This window comes from Mus musculus, chromosome 6 (genome assembly GCF_000001635.26).
Source record: "Mus musculus strain C57BL/6J chromosome 6, GRCm38.p6 C57BL/6J".
Taxonomy (NCBI): Eukaryota; Metazoa; Chordata; class Mammalia; order Rodentia; family Muridae; genus Mus; species Mus musculus.
Window position 1 is genome coordinate 30,921,964 of NC_000072.6, and position 6,779 is coordinate 30,928,742.

A 6,779-nucleotide genomic window follows, 5' to 3' on the forward strand; every position below is an offset into this window, starting at 1 on the left:
GTGGAGGTCAGAGAACAACTCAGCGGAGTCAATGCTTATTCTCAACCTTCCGTGCGTGCGCGTGGTTTCCCACGACTAAGGTCGGATGGCTTGCTCACCAGCACCCTTACCTCCTGAGCCACCTCACTGGGCCCTGGGGATTGTTTTACATATAAAAGAATCACGAGCTTTTCTTGCTCAAAACCTGCCTAATATCTCATTATATTTGCAACAAATTCAAACTGCCTGTCGTTTTTTTTTTTTTAATTTATTTGTTCATTTGTATAAGTGTTTTGTCTGTAGGTACATCTATGCACCATGTGTGTGCACAGTGCCTGTGGAGACCAGAAGAGTGAGTTGGATCCCTTGGAACTAGAGCTACAGATGATGTGGGTGCTAAGGCTCGAACCCAGGTCCTCTGCAAGAGCTACAGATCTCTTAACAGCTGAGCATATTCTCTAGGCCTGCTTGTTTATAAACTTCCTCTGATATTCCCTGCTCCTCGTAACCTTCATCTCCTGCCAGTCCCCTCTCATGTTAGCCACTCTTGCCCATTTGGGCTTCTTATTTCTTTCAAGAAATTTTTACTTAGCCATTTTATTTTTATTTGGTGGTGGTGGTGGGGGAGTTGTATGTGTGTGGAACATGTGTTACTATGTCCAGTTACCCATTTTATTGATTGATTGATTAATTAAATTCTCATTTTTACTAGTTCATAGAAAAATTCCTACAATGTGCTGGTTGTATTCGGCCCCTCCCCCAACTCCTAAATCCACCCTGCCTCCCCTACCCACCCAATTCTGTGTCCTCTTTTCTATGTGGGTACTGAGAATAGAACTCAGGTTCTTACAACTGCTTTGTAAGCATTTGCCAACTGAGCTTCCCTAGCCCAGCCTTCAACTTCCTGCTAGCCCTTGAGCATCTTGAAGTCAGACCCTTCCAATCATATCCTATCTCTATTATGCCTTTTGGCTGTGGAAACTGATTCCAGGGAATTTTAATAGAAGAGGAAAGAAATGACACAAGGTACCAACTTGGAATTATACCCCCAGGATCCAGGAACCTATTGAAAGTCGCCCTCTGATGGTGACAGGTAGAATGTCTTAATAAAAACAATTGGAGGACTCTCCTTCCATCAGAGGAACTCCAGGCAGTTGCAGAAAATTTAGATAAAAAGACTACCACAAAGATCAAAAGATACCTTGGGCATCCTTTTGTGGATTCAAAATGGCATGGTTTTTGCAGATGCGGAAGCAGGGTTAACACATGTCCCAAAGAATCTGTCCAGGTAAATGTTCGAGAACAGGACCCTAAGGAAATGAGATCCACTGTGGGGCCAGAAAGCCACACAATAGAATGGGTCTAGGGCATTATGGACAAACAGATCCAGTCTCCCTCTTTTGCCACCTGAAATGAGCTTTGAAAATTTGCATGTTGAAAACTTTAAATCATTACTAAATACACGGATATTTCCTTCAGACTACCATGCTCACCACTGTATTCCTTTGATTTTTAAATACTCATTTCATTGAAATATGTCTCTCAACTCAGTGTTTTTCCATCTAAGAAAAATTGGTATTCATGGCTCTTGAATTCAATACAACTTTAAAAACATGCATTTTAAAGATGTACAAGCAGTGATAATTTTATCCACCTATAACTAGCAGAACATAAAGATGGCATGCAGTTATAAAGCGCAGTGTTGACAAAGGCATATGAGTTACAGATGTAACTGGTGATAAGGAGCCAGCCACTTTATTACAACAGACCAGCTGTTTATTAATAGTTACATTGTTTCTAATCAGAATGCCTTTTAAAAGCCTTTTTTTTTTTAAAAAGCCTTTCTAACACTAGAGTCTGTGAATGATACAGAGATGGTTTTGTTTTGTTTTAGGAGCTTGTTTGGAGAGGGGAGTTGTTTAAAATAATAAGAAATAAGATCATGCTTAGCATTTTCATATATAGCATCTGTTTTTTTTTTTCAGGAAAGGAGGACTGTTGATTTAAGTGGGAGATATTTGAGAATAAATTCACAAGTTTCAAGTAGAAAAGACCAAAGGAAGTGTGACACAATATAAATGAGGAAATGGGGAAGCAAAGAAAAGCAGGTAGAAATATAGTAAACTGAATAAAAAAAGAAGTAAACATAATTCAAATCAATAATCAATAAGAAAGTGGATTAAATTCACCTATGAAGAACATATTTTCAGGTTGATTAAAATTATCCTGGCACCAACCAGCAAAATGGCTCAGCAGGCAACAGGACTTGCTTCCAGGCCTGATGAACTGAGTCCAAGCTCCAGGAATCTCATGATGGAAGGAGAGAACCGGCTCTTGAGAGTTACCCTCTGGGCTCTATTCACGTATACCATATATAAATGGATGTAATTTTTAAAAAATCCAGTCACACAGCTTTTACCTGGACACACTTAAACTATGTATACAGAATACTTGGAAACAGAATGTATTCCAAAGAAAAAGCATTTCTCATTCCCTTAAGTCTTCTCTACCTCCGTTTTACTTCCTGTGTCATTGTATCTATTTGCTATGGACAGATCCAAGTGTCCCTCTTTAACACAAGGAGCTACTGCTAGCTCCTTGGTGGAGGTCAGGTAAAACTCCCTGAGTATTTGATTAACTTGGCTAGGAAACATACTACTTGCTTTCATCTAGCAGGGACAATACACACGTTCACCACTTGCTACAAGTATTTCAGATACTAACTTCCCATAACTGCTCTGTAGTAGAACTAGACTCCATAAACTATTTCCTAGAATCCTTTGCTAGTTAGCTTTGGGTTAGGTTCTATCTACTGGAGACTTATGCTTTGAATCTGAAGTGTTTTCCAAAAACTCACATTTTCAATGCTTGGCTCCCAGCTGGTGGTGGACCCCTTAGAAAGTGGGGTGTACCTGGCAGAAACAGAATTACTGAGGGTGGAAGGGAAAGTATAAAAGGGAAGAAGGGAGTCTTTTCAAGATTCTAGCTAGATTCTAATAACTTCCATCTCTACTACATAGCCATGGCTCTAGACCCAGGCTGCTTGAAACATTCAGAGACAGTAGTAGCAGCCAGACATACCATTTGATTCACCATGGCCCCTTAAGTAGCCTGGTTTCTGTCCATCACCAATTTAAGCAAGACTAGTTCTTGTGCGTCCAACTCGGACGCTGCAACAGGATCCTTCTGCACACGTTTATTGGGAGAGCTTGATTGCAGAGGCGAAGAGACCCCGAGCCCAGAACTGGTGCTGCTTATATAGGCCTAGGAGAGGTGTGTCTCACACCCGGATTGGTTATGCATTCTACCTCATTTACATGTTCCTCATCTGATTGGTTATTCTCTCTCAGTACCTCACAGAACCTCATTAACATACCTCATTTGCATGTCTCACATGTGATTGGTTATTCTTTCAGTACCTCACAGAACCTCATTATCATACCTCATTATCATGCCTGGTTCAGGCAGTGTCTTGGCAAAAAACTTTACTGCATATGTACACATTGGTTGTTTGCCCAAACTTATGCGTGGTGGCCAGCGGTAGCCAGCGCCACTCTGCAACGCACATGTGGCTTCCCACAACTAGTATCATCCTGTCTAGATTCTGACCTCATACTTTCCAGCTTTTGGTTCTTTTTTAGAGTTACTATTGCTGTGATGAAACACCATGATCAAAGCAACTCGCGGAGGAAAGGGTTTTATTTGGCTCATGCTTCCATATCACTATTATCTTCAAAGGAAATCAGGACAAGGTCTCTAACAGGACACGATCCTGGAGGCAGGGGCTGATGCAAGAGCCATGGAGGGGCTTGTTCCACATGGCTTGTTCAGCTTACTTTCTTATAGAACCCAAGACCACCAGTCCAGGGATGGCCCCACCCACAATGGGATGGGCCCTCTCCTGTCAATCACTAATTAAGAAGATGTCTTACAGTGAGATCTTATGGAGGCTTTTTTTCACACTTTGAGAAATTGTTCCTTCCTCAACAATTTCCAGCTTGTGGCAAGTTGACATAAAACTACCCAGCACGTGTTACTTCAGGTTTGGAGTGACCACTGCTTCTAAAGATGCTAATCTCTGAAATCTTCAACTTCTCTTATTGCTTGCTTGATGTTCTAGTGCTTGCATAACTAACTCTGTTGATTAAATGCCCTTCATTTGAAATATAGAGTCATGCTGACTGGACCCTTGCTCCTCTCACTATTGAATAGAAAACAACCCTGGTCCACTTAAGTAAGACATATTCTCAAACGCTTTGATAAAATACAAACATGCAGAAAATAAGAAATATGGGAAATATGAGGTCTTCTATATTCATGTATCTAGAAGATGCAATTTGGGGGCATGTGGGATATCTCCTAAGGGGATTGACTTACCTTGCACCAAGAAAGAGACATGATTTGGGGTAGCAACACATGGTCCATGTATGTGTGTTACAGCAGCAAATCCAACAGATGACTGGAAAGTTACCTGAAATGATTTCCTTGTAAATGAATCCACAGCTTTGCCTCTAGCCCAGTTCCTTCTTGTTTTTTTAAAATAGTGTCTCACTTTATAACATAAGAGAGAGAGAGAGAGAGAGAGAGAGGGAGAGAGAGAGAGAGAGAGAGAGATCTTGTTCTTGAACAACAACAAAAAATACTCTTTTCTTCACCTGGCAAGTTTTCCTGCCCACATTTGAATCTCTAAACCATCTAAACCCCATCTCCCCTTCACTACCATTTTGTATTTGATGCCAGCCAAGGTTCCCAGTTCCCATCTCTCCACAAAGCAACAATGCAATATTAGCTAATAATCCACTCCTTTCTCCTACAGAATACATCAGTTTCCTCAATGTCTACTGAGAAAAAATGTCTAATGGATTTTTGGAAACGTGTTTGCTAAATTCTATTCCACTAGTCTTGAGTCCAGACCTGCCAATGTCTCTTTCAACAAATCTATTTCGTTGTTATTTTTATTTTTAACTTTAATGGATTTTTTGTTGTTGTTGTTGTTGGCTGTTCTGTTGTTGGTAATTTTGTTTGTTTTGTTTTGCTTTTCGAGACTGGAGCTCACTCTGTAGACTAGGGCTCACAGAGATCCTCTTCCCTCTGCCTCCCAAGTGCTGGGACAAAAGAAAGTGTGCACCACTCCTCCTGACGAGCTGTGCTGTTTAAAAGCATGAATGTTTTTTTCTATTCAGATTTTCATCATACTGGCTAGAGGTTTTCTTTATAACTAGGTTATCAAAGTGTCAAATTTATCATTTAAGAATATAAAATGCTTGCAGTGGAAAGATGGCTCAGCAGTTAATAGCACTTGAGAGATCCTGAGTTCAATTCTCAGTGCCATATGGCAATTCACACCACTCTGATTTATAATGGGGTCCAATGCCCTCTTCTGGCATTTAGACTTACAGGTAGACAAAGCACTCATATACATACATAAACCATTTTTGAAAAGAATATGAAATGCAGGTAATTTAGGTAATCTTATTTAGGTAAATTTTTTCTTTTTTGGAGTTTTGTAGTATTTTAATAAAAAATTTATGTATTTTGATTGAAATTTGCATCTAGCCAGTTAATAGTTTATTACTAATTATAGGAATAGTGTCTTATTTTTATCACATTTCTAGATATGTATTATTAGTTTAAACTAGTTCTCAATAGTTCTGTCTTATTATTGTTGTTCAGTGATCATGTGTCACACGTACAGATGAGGACAGTTACGTCTTTTTACCTTCAGCTATTAATATAATTTTTTCTTTCTTTAGAAAATTGGCTAAGGTAGTATCAACAGACACAAAGCTAGAGTTGAAATAACTTCTTACTTGACCATTTAGACATCCTTTTTAAATAGTAATGTCTTTTCCTTGTTGCTGATTCATAAATTTCTGATTGCCAATGTATACATAAAAAAATCTCTTACTTATGCTCCATAAATTTATCCATATTGGCAAACCTGCCTGAGCACATATCTGCTTCTTCTCATGAGAGATTCCCCCATGAATGGTTGAAAGAAAAGGAAAAAAAAACCATGGCCGTTGTTTAGACATGACCCTTCACAATAGTCCCAGGTAGGAACACAATGCAGTAGTCTGAGGCTCCTCTCAAGGCCAGTCAAGAGGGAAAATGGAGTAGATAAATAGTCAGTTGCTTAGGACCTCAAGCAGAACAACCCAAGCTCTCCCTCTCCTATGTTGAAGATGAGATGACCTTTAATATAACTTTTATTTCCCTGAAGTAATTGTTGTCTCTGAGGCTCACTGCCTCTGTCTGCTAATTTAGACCTGGAAGCTTCTAGCCTCCATACAATCTAATCTAGGCATAGAATCTTTTCAGTCTCTGAGACCACACCCACAGTGACACACCTACTCCAATCAGGTCACACCTATTCGAACAAGGCCACACCTCCAAATGGTGCCACTCCCTGGCCCAAGAATATACAAACCATCATAGAGACTTACTGCTGAATAAGCTCCCCTCTTCCTAGTTCTCTCTGAGTTCTGGCTGGATGGTTCACCTCAGCTGTTCTGGCTTAAAACTCTTCTCCAAGCTGACTGATTTAATATGGCTTCTCTTTGTTCCTGACTAAATTGTTCTGCTTGGTTTCAGACTAATTCTGGAAATCTGTTCTAATCTGACTCTGTCTCACTCTCTGCTCACTCTGTCTTCACCTGTGTCTAGCTTGTTCTCTCTTCAACCTGTCTCAGTACAACTCTTTCAGGAGAACTGCTTCCTTCCTTTTTCCCTCTACTGTTCTCTCTTAAGTAGCCTCTCTGTCCTCTTCTTCTCATGAGAGTTGGGCAGATCTTATTCTG